The sequence below is a fragment of the Sceloporus occidentalis genome, unplaced genomic scaffold (assembly GCF_023333645.1).
Source record: "Sceloporus occidentalis isolate IW3139 unplaced genomic scaffold, rSceOcc1.0.p SCAF_63, whole genome shotgun sequence".
Classification (NCBI taxonomy): Eukaryota; Metazoa; Chordata; class Lepidosauria; order Squamata; family Phrynosomatidae; genus Sceloporus; species Sceloporus occidentalis.
Window position 1 is genome coordinate 3700997 of NW_028317043.1, and position 19888 is coordinate 3720884.

Sequence of the window (19888 nt, forward strand, 5' to 3'; positions counted from 1 at the left end):
AAAATCATTTCCCACTGATGTCACTATCAGGGGAACCTCCAAGTTGAAAAAAAATGTTAAATTTTTTTTAAAAAAAAATAATAAAAAAAAAATATATATATATATAAAAAATATATTTTTGTGAGCAAGTCCTAAAATTAGCATATTAGCTTAAAACAATTCTCGCATGGAAAGAGTTAAAATACTGGCATATTAAATGCCCGTGGGGTGTCTACTTTTAAAAAATGTATGATTTGATGGGGTAAATTGAATGGGCCAGGTTCAACAACGTCCCAATTAACACGGGGGGAAGGATGGCCACACATCTAATTTCCAATTAGAAAAATGCACACGTACCAAATGTGGCCTTTTAGTTCCCCCAAAAAATGACACACCCATGCATGTGGGGTATCACTGCACTCAGGAGATGTTGCTGAACACATTATGGGGTGTCGTGTGACAGCGGCATATACCAGGAGCTGTAAATTCATACATAAAGTAGGTGTGTGTGGGAAAAATACACACACAAAAATATTACTGCAAACTTTGAAAAAATGCTGGTGGTAAAATATGTGCATGCAAAGAGTTAAAATACCAGCATTTAAAATACCCTGTGGTGTCTAGTTTTGAAAAATATATGGTTTTGTTGGGCACACTGAAATGGCCTGGCTCAAAGATGTACCAAATAGGGCATGGGCAGTGGATCCCAAATGCCAAAGTTCAACATTGAAAAAAGCGCATGCCCCAAATGTGGCCCTTTTGCCCCAAAACAGCCAGGCAAAATCATTCATGTGAGGTATCGCTGTACTCAGGAGATGTTGCTGAACACATATTGGGGTGTTTTGTGATAGTGACATATACGAGAACATTTTAATTCATACCTGAATTAAAATGTGTGTGGAAAACCAAATGCAAAAAAATGACTACCACAAAGTTTGACAAAGACTGGTGGTAGATATGGTGCATGGAAAGAGTTAAAATACTAGCATTTGAAATACCCTGGGGTGTCTAGTTTTCAAAAATATATGGGTTTATTGGGCACACTGAAATGGCCCGGCTCAAAGATGTACCAAATAGGGCATGGGCAGTGGATCCCCAAATGCCAAAGTTCAACATTGAAAAATGCGCATGCCCCAAATGTGGCCCTTTTGCCCCCAAACAGCCAGGCAAAATCATTCATGTGGGGTATCGCTGCGCTCAGGAGATGTTGCTGAACACATATTGGGGTGTTTTGTGATAGTGACATAAACTAGAACATTTTAATTCATACCTGAAGTAAAATGTGTATGACAAAACAAATGCAAAAAAATGACTACCATAAAGTTTGACAAAGACTGGTGGTAGATATGGTGCATGGAAAGAGTTAAAATACTAGCATTTGGAATACCCTGGGCTGTCTAGTTTTCAAAAATATATGACTTGATGGGGTAAATTGCATTGGCCGGGTTCAAAGATACCCGAAATGGCACATGGGGGGAAGAATTACCAGATTTGGAAAAAATGGCTTTGAAATAGCAAAACGCTACCTGTACTTATTGCCCCATAATGGGTAGAAAAAAGCAAAAAAAACATAAAAACATTGGGTATTTCTAAACTCAGGACAAATAGTAGAATCTATTTAGCAGGTTTTTTCATTACCTTTTATAGATGAGTAAAAGATTTTTCAACTAAAAGTTAGAAACAGTCATTTTTTTCTAAATTTTTCACCATATTTTATAATTTTTTTAATAGTAAATAATATGATACAATCAAAACAATGTCATCTAAAGAAAGCCCTTCTTGTCCTGAAAAAAACAATATCTAATGTGTGTGGGTTCAGTAAACGGGAAAGAAGAAAATTACAGCTAAACACAAGCAGCGCAGAAATGTTAAAAAGGCCATTGTCACAAAGGGTACAAAAAGTAAAATCAGCCTTTGTCTCGAAGGGGTTAAAGAAAGAAGAAATAGTAAAAGAAAACATTGGATAATGTAAGCAGGCACAGATAGAACTGAGTGACGCGAGAAACACAGCTCGGTCAGGTTTATTTGAAACAGCAAAGTCAATGCAGCGCTGAAACTACAACCCCCGACATGCTCTGCGCGTCCGCCCCTACCGTTACAGCTAGCAGTGGGTGGGGCTTCTCTGAAAGCGAGGCTGGGAATCCCAGAATACCAGTCGGGCGGGGTGGGTCCGGAGCCTGCTGTCTGTTCTAGGCTTACGAGGAAGAGATGCACAGGGGTGCAAGATGGCAGAGCTGCAGATGTTACTAGAGGAGGAAATCCCCGCTGGCAAGCGAGCTCTGATCGAGAGCTACCAGAACCTCACCCGGGTGGCAGAATACTGCGAGAGCAACTACGTCCAGGTGAGGGGCCCGGGGACCCCACAGCATTTACTGCCGCTTTCTGTCACTGTGCTGGGTAATGGCTGGGAGCAGGGGAGGTCCGCATACCATACAGGAAGTGCGGGATGCCGGCCCTCTGGACTTCTGCCCTTATCTTCATTTCACGTCTATGCGATCGCACCAAAAATCAAATTCTTTTCTGGGGCACTTAAAGGGTTTTATTGCTTCCCTTAACCCTTTATTCGCCGTTCCGTAGTGAAGGGTGGTGGGTGTTCCCCAGATCCGCCCAGAGGGTGCGTCCTTTTTTGTTTAATTATGAGTCATATCGCACGAATCTCCCCAGAGTGTCGTAACTCCTGCCTGTCCGGGCGGCCGGGGCTCTCCGCTACAGGCATGGATTATATGTTAGCAAGCGCTTCATTCCCCTGGGTGTCAGTGTGATGGATGTGATGTATGTATGTGGGGGATGGGATGGGATGTGTGTCATGCATGCATGCCTGGATGTGATGTGTGTGTGATGTTTGTACACTGTATCTTGTGAAGCAGACATGGTTATTACTGTGCTTTGTGTCCCAGACTATGGCTGTCTAGACAGCAGAGAGGAGCCCCTGATTAGGTTATTCTGTGTTTGTTTTTGATTATTTAGGTAACTGTTAGGGGTTATAACAGAAGATTCCAGGATGGTATCTTTACTGGTTAACTGACGTATAATAGATTGCAAGCCTTTGAGTCTGTCTAGGTATCTGTCTTTAGGCAAGTTATCTGAAGGAGGAGGTAAGATACCTGAAGAAGAGACCCAGGTAGCCTCCAAAGCTTGCAATCTATTATGCTTCAGTTGCCCAATAAAGGCCTCTTTACCCACGTTGGTTTTTCTTTGTGCAGCCAGCAGTCCTCGCTGCGCCGTTCTCTGCTTGTAAAATACTCGGCCGTGATGTTCTGTGATGTGAATAAAGTCTCATGATGTCAGCTTGGTGAGAGAGGGTTTGTCGCTGCACTTTAGGGCGATTTGATGAGTGTTTAGCCGCTTCTGCCGTACCTGCTGCTTAAAGGGACAGTGTGGTCTCCTTGACAGCCCTACAGAGGACTAATACATAGTCAGATACTACGAGAGATCGAAGCAGCCAATCGGTGGCAGGAAAGCTCTCCAATTTAAATAAAAAGGGAGCACTTACTGGGCATGCGTACCCCCTGCCTGCGCATCGGCGAGAAGTATGTCACATGGTTGTCCGCTACCCCCCCCCCATGTGTTTGCTTAAGGGGTACCTCGTAATTTAAAGATTATTCTCGGTTGTTACATGCATTTAAATAATTTTGGGAAAGCTTTTTTTTTTTTCTCACTGTGATTAATGGTGACTTATTTTTTTGCATTGCACCGCTGCGGTGCGTTTATACGATACTTTGCTGGAACACGAGTGCAGAAATATCTAGCGTGTGTTGGCAGTACTGCCCTTTTATTAAATAGTTTCTTTCCCTTCTTTAAGTGATTGTGTTCGTTCCGCACCCTTGTGGTTACTAAAGGGTGAACGCAGTCCTACCTAGTAGTAAAATCAATGGCCAAACCTTTCAGTTATTCACTTGCATAATATATGTAACTGTACCATCTGAAGAAGAGACTTCTGAGGTCCTGAATATAGACTCAGTTTTTACTTGGGCTGCTTTCCTGTTTAAAGAGCCACTGTAGCCATCATATGCACTACAGTTTCGGTGTCCCCCTTGAAAATGCATGGGGGGATTCTGCAGTTCCCCTCCGTGCTGTTCAGACCCCCGTATGCATGTGTGGAAAGTCCACCCATTGATTCTGATTGGAGGTCTTTCCTTCCACTGATTGGCTCCTTCAAGCTGGTTTACAAACCCTGTTTATATATTCTGATGCAATGTACACATTGCCAGCATTTACCCCCAAAAGAGCCCCGTCTGTTAAACCACATATGAGATGATCTAGTGCGAGCTTGAAAACCTCAGCGCGTCCCACCCATTGGTGGTTCCTTTCGTAGCGCTCCATACGGAGTGAGATCATTGGCGTGTAGTCTGTACAGAGCGTGTAATGTGACTCATGGGTCCCTGTAATATGTGACCTCACGAGTCCAAGACTGAGAAGAAAGAACGTTGTTTGTTTTGGGGGTCATTAGTAATACCTCCAGTCCACAAAAATAAAAATCTAATAAATATATTTCCCACAACTCGCTGGCCTTCAGAAGAAGGGTTAATCAGCAGAACATAAGTCTCCTTTGATGTAAAATCATTGGAATCAGGATATTATTTCTGCTTTGTAATATTATTATATTTTATAAACATGGCGGTATATCCTCCTAAACACCTCGGCCTACTGCATGCTGGATATCGTCTGGATTTCCTCAGAATCTTCTGGGGTTCGTCTGCGTCTTTTTGTTGATATCCCTCAATAACCAATTATTTTCTGCTTAATGTTTGATGAAGAATATTAATATTGTGCCCACATTATCCGCAACTTATGAAATCAGCCATTCTGAAGAAGGTCTCCAGGGGTGGGTCGAATGTTTTTTCACGTAGTAGTAGTATTACATGGTTTGGGCTTGCACGGCACCTGGAGACCACCTTACACCTTCCCATCTTATAAACTGTGCTGTTCAGCGTTCCACCTCTAAGATTCCAGGGGTTTATTCACTAAACTGTTTAACTGAGGCGTTATACATTTTATCATTCTGCTCACTGAACTATAGGTTATGAAGGACTAACGGTAGCAATGTTCTCCTGCAAGAAGGACTACGTTGGCCCTGCACGATGCATGGTTCCTTCAGTTTGAATGCCAGCATTTAACTTTTTGTGATGTACGGCCATCTTGGCTCTTCAGGATAAACTTGGCTTTTCATTATTTTCAGTGAACTCTTTAATTAAACCACAACTCTTCTACACATGGCTGTTTGTGTAACATTACTGTGTTCAGTGTTTGTTGAGGAGCCCGTCTACCTTCCCTTGAGCGATACGCCCTTTGTCATTCATAACATGTGGTTTAAATAGAATTTTGCTTTTCTCCACTTAGCGCGTCTGTTTATCCCCCTTTGATCTGTAACATGCCCCACTTTCATGTCCTGTGTTGTTCTTTTTTGTCATACGAGAAACTTCTCCTTGTTTTGGTTGGTAGGGGTCCATCTGCCCCACATTCTAGCTGGCCTGAGTTAAGTCGTATGTGGAGTCCTTCATGACCAATGTTCCCTCTAATTTTTCCTGGGTGGTGTGCGCAGAACATTTCTGTTGTGCAAAATTTTTCCCAGAGCCAAAATTTTGTGCGCACGATATGCTTCTACAGTCCATATAAAGCAAAGTTGGTGGAGCTGAAAAATCACATTGCAAGGGGGGTGGAGCTATACATTTCCAACCCTTTTGACTCCATGGTCTATTTTAAAGGTGAAATTCTCACTGCAAAAGTTAATTATGAGCGAATCATGAGCTGGGCCTCCGGGCTGCATAAAGGATCAAAAAAAATAATATTATATATATATATATATTTTTTTTTTATTGGGAAAAACTGCATAGCTTCTGTCGTTAGGCAACCATTGACAGGGGTACAGCATAACACCTGTCACTATATATTGAGGCACACATTGACTAGGGTACAGCATAACACCTATCACTATATACTGAGGCAGACATTGACGGTGTTGCAGCATAATTGCTATCATTATATACTGAGGCAAATATTGACAGTGGTGCAGCATAACTGTTATTATATACTGAGGCACTCATTGACGGTGGTACAGCATAACTGCTATCATTATATACTGAGGCAAACATTGACGCTGGGGCAGCATAACACCTATCACTATATACTGAGGCACACACTGACGGTGGTAGAGCACAACACCTATCACTATATACTGAGGCACAGCACAACACCTATCACTATACATTGAGCCAGACATTGCCAATAATGTAGCATAACCCCTATAACTTTATACTAAGCCAAACATTGATGTGGTGTAGGCCTACTGCTTCAGTGTCTGGCTTAGTATATAGGGATGCACCGAAATGAAAATTCTGGACAGAAAATTCAGCATTCACTTGACCGAAACTGAAAATGACCCCCCCTTTAAAAAAAACAAGAACCCACTTTACTAAAAATAACACACCAAAATTGGACAAAAAACCCAACAACAATATTATATATATATTTTATAATTGCTAACAGCAATCACACTCCTATCATGCCCAGGCAGCCAGTACATGCTGGAACCTGGGCATCATATTAATGTGATTACAGCCTCCCTATGCCATGCTATCCCCCCCTCACTTACACATCAATGCTATCACACACACACTCATTCACAAACATTCAGCATAAACTACAGCATAACACCCATCACTCTCACACACTTACTAATTCACTCTCACTTAATGTTTTCCTACCTTTCCTCTGTTACTTTTCCTCCTCCTCCTCTTCGTTCTTCCTCTTGCCTCTTCTTCTTCTGTGTCCTGTCCTTCCGGTGCAGTAAAGATGGTGGGCGTGGCTTAAGTGCTGTGCGCCGGGATCTGACATCAAATCCCGACGCACAGCATCAGTTGCCGCACGCATCGCAAGGGAGCGGGATCGATTGATTGTTTTTAAACCGGTTGGGGTGAGATTTTTGATCTCCCCAACGAGCTTGCTCCTCCAGTGGCGGACATTACTGTCCGTCTCTGGAGGACTGCCAGCATCACCCTAGACAGAACCCTGGACGGACTGCCCGCCCCCCTCAGCTCCCCGTTAGGTACTGTGCGCACAATTTTAGGACGTGTGCGCTCCCTCAAAGTTATGTGCGCGCGCACAGCTTAGAGGGAACACTGTTCATGACTCAAGCCCTGGAGCTATCAGCATGTCCGGACCTCTTTCATGATTTGGGTGGATTGTAGGGAAACAGTCTCCACTACATAATTCCTTCATTCTGGATATTTTTCCGCCCCGTGAATGCAGCTGGTACATGTTTTACTGGGAGCTTTTGGTTCTGATGGTTTTTGTTCTGGACCTCGTGCTCTCCGGTTTCTTTACTGGATCGTCAACTTGCAAGCCGGGCACTCTCTACCTAATCGGTTTGTCTTAATCTGCCTGTTTTAGTTTGGTCAGACCCTGTAAATGTAGGGACTGTAAGAAGCGCCATGTACATTGTTGGCGCTATATAAATAGATAACAATGGTATTGTAGTGTAGGCATGAGTTTTGTTTCGGAATTGATCGTCTTAATGACCGGTACGCCTAAATTCTGCCACCAATTCCTGAAACAACCATAGCTGGGTCATAGGATACCACAAATCATGTTTAAACCGGTGGCCTTGTTCTCCTTTCAGCACGGAGGAGATGCACATATAGAAAACATGGCCACATGGGTGCATTTTCTGGAAGTAGACTTGAAGCCAGCGTAGTAGTGTATAAATAACCTTTTTATTTACCTCCTAACGGTCTTAATCGTAAATTGTGCAGCGGGATGGGTGGAACCGCATCTTCAGAAGCACTTTATGACCGTTTCTCCATGATGCTGTAATGTAAACTGTGATTAATGTAAGCAACGTGTTGCCAGAAAAACAGGAAGGAGCTCTTGAAAGTCCCGTGCCGGCTGCCGGTGCCGTGATAACAGATGCAGGCACCCAACTGCATCCTGTTCTTATTAATCCACCCAAGTCGAGCCCTTATAGCGGGGTCTTCACATAGGGGGCTACATCTCGGCACAATGACATTATCTATACAACTGTTTATTATTTCTCAATGGGAATGGGCAGATTGGGCCGCTGAAGGGATCTGTCCATAAATGTATGGTTGATAAGGTGACTATATATATATATATATATATACATACATACATAATATACAATACACACACACACACACACTACCCATTAAGTTTGGGGTCACTTAGCGGTTTTCATAGAAAATTAGGACATTTCTAGCTGTAACATAACTGCAAAAGAGGTTTTCTAACCAACCATATAGCGTTTTAAACTTGCATCAGCGAACACAACGTGCCATTGGAACACAGGAGTCATGGGAGTGATAAAGGGTCGTTGGAACACAGGAGTGATGGGAGTGATAAAGGTTCATTGGAACACAGGAGTGATGGGAGTGATAAAGGGCCATTGGAACACAGGAGTGATGGGAGTGATAAAGGGCCATTGGAACACAGGAGTGATGGGAGTGATAAAGGGCCATTGGAACACAGGAGTGATGGGAGTGATAAAGGGCCTCTGTACGGCTATGAAGATATTCCATTAAAAATCAACATCCACCACCCTCTCAGTAAGCATATGTTGGTTCTTTGTTAATGTACGGTAACAAAAGACTGTTAGACTGTCCAACTTCTTTGCGGCTAGTGTTCCGATAGGGCTTTGATGCGTGTTCCTGTCCGTTTCCTCGTGTGACCCTGCATATGAATGCCATCGATGTGATATTAGCTGCCAGTTGGGTTTGTAGCTTAATCTCCCATGTTACAGGCGGGTATGATAAACGCCCCACGTTTGGAGGGGATCGCAATACAAAACACCGCAGGCTCTATTTAACCCTTTCACGACTACCAAAATAGGGATGGGGCAGCTTACTTTGATAAAAGGGGATATGAAACCCTTTTTGTGTCTGTGGGTTGCAAGTAAAATAAACATCTGGAGCCCCCTTTAACATTTTTTTATTTTTTTTAAGCACCCAAAATCTGATCTGAAGTATCAGACCTACAAAAAGAGACTCTGCAGCAAAGCTGGAAGCATGGTCATATCACCATAGCAACCAATGCCATGTTCCAAGCAGCAGGCTTTGCACTAGCGTGTGCGTGTGCGATTTATTTTTATTTTTATTTTATTATTTTTTTTATTATTATTATTTATTTCTTTTTTTATCTGTAACATTACTACCATTGTTGATTTTGATGAGCGATCAGGTTTTGTGTGGAATGTCTTACAATTAGCTGGCACCCGGTGATGGTGCCCTACTTTGTGACTTTGTGGTATGGTCATCAGTCGCTCTTGCTGGAACACCCTACTTCCTTGGGACTAAATCAGGAGAATACCGTCATGGAAGCTGGAGATGGTCTGCTGTGACTTGTACCTCTGCCATGGGGTGTGTCGGTTACAAGGACACAGCTGTTATGATGGTTTTTAAATGTATATTCTAAAGTTGAGGATGACATCCAAAAAACAACTTTCCAAGATATTATTGGTGTTCCAGGTGTTCTCAGAAGAATGTTTGAGATTGTGGTATAGTTACTTTGGGACCCCCCTTTGTAGAAATGTCTGCCACCTTATCTCCAGAAGGATATTGACATGTTGGGGGCTACAGATATGGTAAATGGTTTGCAGGATACAAATTATCAGGTAATACTAAGGGATCATGATATGTATAGGGTGGAGGAGAGAAGAGAGGCGGATGCGGTAGAAACATTTAACTACAAAGTACAGGAGGAAAGCTTATTTCAAAGGAGGAGAAATGCTAGAACAAGAGGTCATAATCTAACGCTATAAGATCAGAGGCTAAGAAGTAATGTAAGGAAGTTCTACTTTTACAAAGAGGGTGGTAGCTAAATGGAACAGTCTCCCAGCAGATGTGGTGGTGGCTAATATAGAGAATTTAAACATGCGTGTTTAGTTATCCCAACTCTGGGACAAGACCAAGTACCGATTGGGGTTTGAGTGCTTACATCAGGGAAGATGGGCCGAATGGTTCTATGAAATTCTATGTTTCCGTAGTGGTTGTGTGTCCACCATGTATAAAAACACTTTAGCTCCGGGAGATTTGAGGAATATTTCAAGGAATAACCAAAAAATCTGGTGCAGAACTTTTTTTTGGTGTTCTAATAGAATATGAGGAATCATTGCCCTTTATAGAGACCCTGGCGGTCTTCCAGCTTCCCCACATCAATTAATACCTTGTCCTTCTCCACGATGAAGCATTAACACTCCGCGGAGGTGGATATGAAAATATTGATCGGAGGCTTTCAGTGCCATGGTATTGATGGAACAGATTACGTTTGTTGCTTGGATTTCATTAACCATTTCACTTCTGTTCAATGTAATGCTTTTTTTTTTCTTTTTTTTTCTAGCCTTGTGTTTGATTATTTATTATTATGATTATAATATTTTCTTAAATATTTCTATGCTAAATTCAAAGAATAGGAGGCTGCGTTTGAGCTTTAAAAGGTTGAATTGTAAAACTTGCTGTAAATATTTCTTCTTTCTGTGCCGGTAATAAATGTCCTTCTAAATGCCATAGTTGTTGAAAATTAACCTGCATTCCGTGCAACTTTATGTACCCGGTACCTCCGAACGCACAAAGGAAAGTAAGAAATGGGGTTGCGATTCTTTATATTGATGGTGGACAGCAAAGGGAATTGTAAATCAGATATATTTGAGACAAGCGACCTCTTATTGAATGCTGATTAAAGAACAAGTCACTGACATTCTTGGATGGCTCGTCAAACAGAGAGCACCGTCTAACGGACATTCTAGAACATTTACAATATTTCAAAGCCATTTGCAAGTAAAATGGTCTTGGTGTGGTATATGTCATGTAAAGAAGTTTTAATTTACCTAGAGGATGGTAGATAAATGGAACAGCCTCCCATCGATGGTAATGCAAATATAGTGAAGGAATTTAAACGTGGGATAGACCTAAAACTATCCTGAAGCTAAGATGAGACGCTGAATAAGGTCTGGGCAGCGTACCCGGGAACATCCAGGAGCCCTCCCGTGTAAATGCATATGGAGGAGACCCTGTGGATTTCATCCATGCTTTAGCTTTAGACACCTTGAAACTTTAAAGGGACCCCTGTCTTTCATGGCATTGAAGTGTAGATAATGGCAGGAGTGTCCCTTTAAAAACCTCTAACATGCTGGTAAATATTATGACATTACATGAAGTCTGAGAATATCATATTATCAGACTTCATGGAGATGAGTATAATGCATGGTGTGTCTGCTGAATTGGTAATATTTCGTCTTCTACGGCTTCTATCCACTTTAGAAAGCATTTCAACATTTTATTTAGATTTTTAGAAACAGTATTACCGTATATTATGCTCCCTGGCTGGAAGAAGCTAAGGATTTTTGTATATTTTTACATCCTTCACGCTTTATTATTATTGCTAAAAATGGAAATTCTTACTAGAAAACCCAGCATGATGGAAATGGCCAAAATAAAAATACTGACTTTTTTGGCTGCATTTCCTTGTTTAATGCATAATTAGAATCATGGTGAATTGTAAGAGGAGTTCATAGACTTTATTTATTGTTATGTAGTATGTGACGGCTTAATCCTATATTTTGCCGTTCCATACAGTGAATTCCTACTGAGTTACCCCCTTTTGATGGTAACGGGTTCCAGCAGGCGAGGTCAGGACAGGAAAGTAACTTTTTTTTACTAATGGAACTACAGTTAAGCCTCCCTTTTTTAATTTTTCTCACACACACACACACACACACAACACAACACTTTTTTCAGCTTTCATGCTGAATTCAAAGGACAGGGAATTGGATTCCAGTTTTGAATTATCTTTACAATTTTTCTGGTGTCTTTCTTCATAAGCTCCACTTCACTTTGGGTCATCCAGAGAGGTTACAGCGAGACCGAACGTTGCTTTATTTAGAATGTAGACAATTGTAGTGGTTTGTGTTTTCTTTATCAGTGGCTTCCAGAGGGACCGGGAAGTGTCGAGTGAGCGTAAATAAACTGTACGTTCTAAGTGCTTGTTGGCTCAGCTGTTGACGGAGGGGGTGGGAGAGAGGAAAAGGGAGTATGATTTGTGCTGGTTTATTGAACCACTGCTTTGGCGTAAAGGCTGTGGCTTCCTTCCTGCTGGGACTGTGACTTGTAATACCTGTTTTACAAACTGGTTTAGTAACACGGCGTCCAGAGTCCTAACATCGTACAAATAATATGTCGGTGGTCTGTTGAATGCTCTATAACTGTCCATGGTTACATGGGTGCCGTTGTCACCTTTTGTGCGTCGCTGATGCTTCCTCCTTTAATTTTCTAGTTTTGTTTACTGTGATTAGCGGAGGGGATGTGAAGAGTTTACAGTAAAACTTAAATTGCAGCAATGCGTTCCTCATCCATGGTTCGTGACATGTAACAAATTTGACCTTTCTGAGCTAAGACCGGAATCTGCTATTTTTAAACTGGAAATTCAGTGGTGTCATGTAGATGTCTTCACGCGGTGGCTTCCTCCTGGAGACCTTGCATCTCCTACACGGAGTTCTTCAGTAACTTGTGTTTCTATTGTCAGCCTTATTTTGGCTAGAGAGGCTAACTCAGGGTTTATTCCAAGGGCTTTGAGGACTGTAAACAATTTTAAGAAATCCATGCATAAGAAGAATTAAAGACTCCAAGACTACTAGGTATTGTTTTCCTGTTCATAATATTGATTAGTGATAAAACTGGCAGCGGAATTAAGATAATGAGACCTTCGTTGACGTTACTGAGTTGCAACAATAGCAACTTCCTCTTTTCTTTTTGTACAAGGGAAATGACATCCTTTGTTAATGATGCTCAGATACTGTAACTGCCCATTATGAGTCCTTCTTAACATACTTTATTTTTTTAATACCTTTTACTTGTACTAATGATTTAGATTGAGGCCACATCATTAGATGTTGGCATATGAACATGGAATAGGGTTTGAAAATGAAGAGTTTGCTCTTTGTGAATTTGAGAAGCTTGAAGTTAGCTGATTGGAGAAGTTTGACAAATCCTAAAACTTTTATGGGATTATGGGATTCCATGAAGTGCAGGAAGGGCACTTTGTCCTTACCGGCTCCTACATTTATCTTATTTGACTTGTTGAGAACCTAATTGCCATTGGATTTTCCATACTACATCTGCATTGTGAAAGCAGACTCCATACCAGAAAATGATTGTAGCAAATGTATCTCTCTGTTGATTGATTCACCATGAGGAGCTTTATGAAGATGAACTCTGAAGGTTCCAAAGCCACATCAGACGCACAGACACTAGAGGCTGCCCCACCAAACTCTCCAAAAGAGAGAGGAGTAAAATCATCTTAGAAGTAAAAAAAAAAAAAAGCCTAAGAACACCATACTGGTATGAGTAGGCTTTTCTTGCAAAACATGGATTCATGTCAGAATAACAAGACCAAACCCACTGCTGTCTAAGAAGAACATGAAGGGACCATGAATTCTTTTTTCGAGATACATTTTACAAGCAGGTCAGCATCAAAATGGTTAAGAAAAAGAAAGTATTGCAATCGCCTACTCAAGGTCCAGACCTAAGCCCCATTGAGATCTTGTGGCAGGACCCGAAATGAGCGTTTCATGATTGATAATGCAGGAATAACCTTAAAGGAAAGCACATCTGCATAGAGGAGCAGGCTGGGTTTCCTCCTCAATACGGAGAGACTCATCAATCAATACAGAAATTGTTTGAATAATGGAAGTGTAACCGGGGTTCGGAGAAGTTTACTTTTTGTAACGCTTTGGCCACTGTGTTCTGTTCTCTAATACATTTTATAAGGATCCAATCCGTATTTTCTGTATTCAAGTTCCATTTTATCTAATGGTAAATTTTATTTAAGTATCAAATCCTTACCTCAAGCTGAAGAACTATATATATATAATTTCAGATAGTTTACATGTATACAGGTGAAATACTTGCTTTTTATGGTATAAGCTTAGGTCAACTCGGACAGTAATACATCTACTAATGTCTATGGAGTTTCCCAGGGACTTGGGGGTACCGGCAGTTTCAGGAGCAGTCAGGGAGCCCTTGACTGGCAGGAGAAGGCCCTGGAACCTGGTATTGTCACTAGTTTGTTGGGTGTTACTAACATGTGCCCAGTATATTCAGCAGCCAATCCCAGGCCTATTGTGTAAAGTTGGTGTCTTGTGATTGTGTCAACTTCACACTGTTACAGTGATGTTTAACAAGCCATTTTACATACCCCCAGGTAGAAGGATGAGGCCTAGAGAGGGGCCAGTCTGGGGTAGATATTTGTGTTAAACCATTGACAATAACGATTATTGTTTATTATTATTATTTTATTTATATAGCGCCAACAATTTACGCAGCGCTTAATACGATGCATATCTTTGAGGGCTATGACAAGACTAGAACTGACAGACCGACAAACTGATACATTAGGTGGCGAGAGCTCGGCTTACAAGCTTGCGATCCCAAGACATATAGAAATATATACATTGTGTGCATTATTATGTTGCTTGTGAGGAACAATAGAATGACATAGTTTCAATCACCCAGCCTGACACTCTGGCTAACGAAACTCTATGGAGGAAGGGGTGTTTGAAGGGAAAACCAAAAATGGCAGCCACCAGGTCTGCAGATAAAGGAAGTTTTATTGGATAAACCTCCTAGGACTAAAATGGTATTTAAGGCCTCCGGATAATCTTATCTGATCCGACAAGAATCCTCTGACCTCCATTGAGGAAAAATACCATCTCCTTCTATTGTCCCGAACAGCTGTGACCCTTCGTTCTTCATCCAGACGCAGGTCAAAGGTCAGATGACCCCCCCCCCATGTATTTATTTCCATACTCATTGTAATGCTGGAAATGCTTATAGTGCTTTTAAACAAATGAAAAGGGTATTAGAGCGGGTAGTTTTGATTTGATGTATGGGAAGTTCCTGGGAGTTCTCAGGGTAATGAGAGCGTCTGAGCTGTCTGCAGCCGGGAGATGCGAGACTGCGGTGATTTACTATCCCGGACCCGTGGCCATGGTTTCCACGCCGAGAAAATGGGGATTTGTTCAAAGCAATAAATAAACTCCAGATTAGCCCAGTATCCTCCGCTCCAAACAGAGCAGTATGTGAAATATTGTGCGTTCTGCATACAAATGGGAAGACCGCTTCTAAAAGAAGGAAGAATAATAAGGGACACAAACATTAACTCTTTCACGACCTTCCAGTTAACCCTTCTATGACAGCCTAATGTGCAGACCGCGAACTGCCAAGTTATAATGATACATCTTACCGTAAATATACAAGGAAAATGTGTTAATATGCCGTGTTCTAATGTGCGGATTGCCAGATCAAAATTATCAGGAAAGACTAGAGCTTAGAGGAGAGAGAGGGGATGTGATAAACAGCTTTTAATACATAAAGGGACTGAACAAAGTACAGAAGGGAAGTTTGTTTCCGAGGAGGAGAAATGTTAGATTAAGAGATCATCTAAAACCACAGGGTTGGAGGCTTAGATGTAATGCAGGAAGGGTTTTGCTGAAGGGGTGGTAGAAAAGTTGAACAGCCTACGAGCAGAAGTGGTAGCGGTTAATCCATTAAGGGTTGGGGATAGGCATATGGCTGTGGATCTAAAATGAGACAAGGAACTGATTAAGGAATAAGTGCCACTATTGTACTTGACACAGCATTTGGGCTACATTAAAGAATGAATGTGTTTTTACATACGGTATATTTTTTTGGGTGTTTCGTCATTTCTTTCATTGAGTGAGACCTGCTAGCCTTTGGCTTGTGCATTGCATGCCGTCCACGCAACACATTAAATAGTCCATTCGGTTAGGGGGCCCGTACTTTGAATATAGGTTGTGTTTGGTTCGGAGACGTGTGTAGGAGGCTGTTGGTTGGTGTTTTTGTGCATATTTGCATTTTTTGCTATTATTCTTCCTATAATCAGTATCCATTTCTAATGAATATTTAGTAAAATGCTTCCTTTCAACAACCAGGTGTTTATGCAAAGAACATAATTTTTATGGCAGTAGTGGAATTATTCAGCGTACAAACAGTCCTCAAATATACAGATAGAATTTGGCTAAATGCTTTGCAGAATCGCTGCTGTATTGTTACAGTGGCACCGATGTTAAGATTGTGAAGTAGTCCTGCAAGCACCTTCTCTCCTGTTTGTTTGTTTTACTGCCGATAAACCTCTCTGTAAAATATCTCAGGTCTCCCTCAGGCAGACGCACACGCACGCACACACACGCATGTGAAGAATGCAGCTTGTGAGGTCAGGGCTGTGTGCGAGGGCATGTGTACGCATTCCTCAATCGTCCATACAGGTTTGCTTAATCTTTTGGTTTTATCTTCTAGGCACCTGACAAGAGGAAAGCGTTAGAGGAGACCAAGGCGTATACCACCCAGTCCTTGGCTAGCGTTGCTTACCAGATCAATGCATTGGCCAATAATGTATTGCAACTGCTGGATATCCAAGCCTCCCAGCTGCGGAGAATGGAGTCCTCCATCAACCACATCTCCGAGGTAAGTGGATGCTTGGGCTTGTTGGTGGGGTAAAGTGGTCCTAATATGGGGGGTGAAGTATATTCACACATTGCTGAAATACTATCCACTCTACATCAAACATGCTTCCTTCTAGCAGTATGACATCACTTCCTGCAAGCCTTGACATAAGAACACAGAGGAAGTGAATCAATTCCATGCCTTTAACACTTTTTGCAAAGGAATCATCTCTACAGTGTCTGAGTAAGAGTTAATAATAAACTATTAATGATATACGCATGAAGCATGATCTCTTTACTCCGAGTATTCTGAAATATGGACCCTCCCAACCAGTTTGCCTATTCTTCCTTAGACTCTACATTCCTGCACCTAACCAACCATATATGTATATGTAAACTCCAACCCTTTACAGAGCACGGGGCGCTTGTAGAAATCTATGCACTGGAAGTCATCCAGATTTCACTGGCTAATGTCCAGGACGGCCCTCAGCAGTAGGCTATTGAGTGTTAAAGTGCAAAAGCCTAATGTGTCCCTGACTAACGAGGAGGTGCATTACCTCTAAGCAGCAGTCGGCTATTACCCAGTGACTGTCTCAAGATGCCCCAGATCTGTGATGGTTCATGTGATGTTTTTCCCTTTAAAAGTTAATTTTGAACCATGCCAGCAAGTGAACTTATCACCTGTGTGTGACCACATTTTTTTTTTCTGCCATTCAGGGACACGCTATGAAGCAGATGAGATTACACACACAGGTGTATATATGTATGTGCATATATTTGTATGTGCATACGTGTGTGTGTGTGTGTATATGTATGTATATATATATATATATATATATATATTATATTATATACACACACACACTGATTTACATATGCACACCATCACAAACACACATGTATATACCGTATTGACTCGAATATAGGCCGCACTTTTTCCCCCCACTTTAAGTCTTTAAAGTGGGGGTGCGGCCTATATTCGGGGTCTAGCGCCCGACGCCCGGGACATGCAGTCCCAGGCAGCGGGGTTAGGATACAGATCCCCCGCAGCGGTGCAGGGGACCTGTATCCTACTCTCTGATACGCTCAGCCAGCCTCCCCTGCCAGCACTTTCCACGGGGGGGGGGGGGGGGAGAGTCCCGGCAAGGGAGATTGTTAAAGCACATCGTGCAGATGTCCCAGCAGCGGAGGTTGTTTACCCGCATCGCCGCTGCCCGGTGACTGTCCGCACGATGCGTTTTACCTCTGCCCCCAAGACTTACCAGAGCAGACTCCCGGGTGTCTTGCGGGGCCGGCGGGGGACATTACGCAATACGCGTATACAACTTCCGGTGCCGGGGGGGGGGGGGGGGGGGGAGGACAGTGGCAGCATATCTCGGAAGGGGGGAGGGGGGAGACAGAGTGGCAGCATGTTTTTTTGGTGCTTTTTTAAAGAAAAAAACTTTCTTTAAAAAAGCACCAAACTTTTAGGGTGCGGCCTATATACGGGGGCGGCCTATATCCGAGCCAATACGGTATATCTCACATACACCCTGATTCCCATAATATTATATATTAATTATTAAGAAGCCTTGGAAACCATGTTGATTTCAGATTTAATAATATACATACTCATTACAGACATGAGTAGATATAGAATGTTAACCCCTCTAATACCAGGCATGAGTAGATTCAGATTCAGAAACAGACAAACACAGTCATGCTGACACTACTCTTACACTTACTCTGAGTTGGTGTGAAGGAGGGACTCGGCCTCTCAGGAGAGGTTTCTGAACTCTCAAGCAATCAGGAGAGTTGAGAAGTCTCTCCTGATTGGCTGAGACCTCTTCACTCAGACTCCTCATTCCAGGACAAGACATTGTCCCGGATTGAGGCTGCCTGGGACCCGGGACTTAAAGTCCCATTGAGGGACTGTCCCAGGCAATCCGGGACATGTGGTCACCCTAGTGTGTGCGTGTGTTTGTGACATGCTCTTTTACTGGTACTTGGTTAAAAGAATTGTGTACTTTGCGAATCAGTTATAGAAAGGTTGGGAAACAGTCTGTAGCGTGAAGGAGATTTGTCTATGCATGTGAGGTCTAACACCAGTTCTTGCTCTGCTCCATCACACAGGAGGACTTCTCCTTGATTTATAACCTGGTGAGGAGCCCTGGAGGAGTTCAGGGATTTATAAGGGCTTGTAACGACTATGAGCTTTTACTATGAAGAGTGTTTTCTTGTTTTAGCTCCCAGAACTGGTAGACTGGATAGCTTTCTAGTAGGCTTCTGTCCACTCATTAACACGCAGGTCTGCTTTATGGTTCACAAAGTTGAAAGCCCATGAAATCATGTAGAATTGTTATAGAGCGGCTCTGAATTGCCACGGTCAGGTCATACTGTGTAATGTGCAGGAGTGAAGTTATACGTCCATAAAGAGTTGTACAAGAGATTTTAGACGCTGTAGCTATGGAAGTCCTACATGTAGCCACACGTGATCATTTACACAGATAAATGTGTTTTTGTAGATTATTCTAAAGTACTTTCTGATTTTGTATTTAATGGGTTTGTGCACGGAACTGATTGGACGGTTTAGTTTGGAAAGCTGTACAGTGTTCCATCATAATGAAGTTCTTTTAACAACCCACTTCAGTTAATAAAAATCATGTCTGAATGTTTACAGCAGTGATCTGCTCTCACAAGTACATATTTGTGCCGACTGGCATGTCCTGATTAGCTTTCCTGTTTTGGAGCTGATGCTAGGTGCGGGTTGTTACACCTGATAAGTTTGTTTGACGTGCCGTACAAATCTGCTTTGAAAGAGCCTTATACTGGTTCAACCATCGTGGTGACACCACTGACAAAGAGCCTTTTAATTAAAGATTTTTCTGTCACGTAGCCTAACTCTCTAGTTAAATTACCCTTTAAGGATAGTCTAGAATCAAATTTTAGCTGTCACCAGTTGATCTCTTTTTCTCTTTTGCTCAGGTCTGCATTCTGATCACAGAACCATCTCACATTGGTTGTGTTCCATCAGTAGTTAGACAAAGTTTTTGTTCATGGTGACGATGCAATGTGTTTTCAGTCCTATTTTTGCCCTCCTGGACATAGTTGCTATATACTGCTTTGAGTTTTATTGAGCAGATTTGTGAAATCACCCGATATGGGCCCATCGGCCACCATTTCTCAGACTTGTGTTTTCTACACACCGACTCCCCCATACTTATTACATTCTTCTTGTTCATTCTGAGGAGCTTGTTTGCGTTTTTAGGTAGGCTTCATAGAGGACCATGTCATTCTACTGCAGTCCCGGTCAGGTTGTTCCTAAAATGAACATGGCTGTTGGCCTGACTTGACCCTGCTGATAGTGCTGGTAGTCATCTAGACGTGGGAACTACAGTTCTGATGATTCTAGGCGAGTGTCCTAAAAAAGAAAGCATCGTGGGAGTTGTAGTTCTTTGATGA

At 42.2% G+C, this 19888-nt stretch overlaps 1 pseudogene; it reads left to right on the forward strand.

Annotated features, from left to right (window-relative positions):
- The first annotated feature begins 2204 nt into the window (after nt 1-2204).
- Nucleotides 2205-19888, forward strand: part of LOC149287202 (abl interactor 1-like) — a 32317-nt pseudogene continuing 14633 nt past the window's right edge.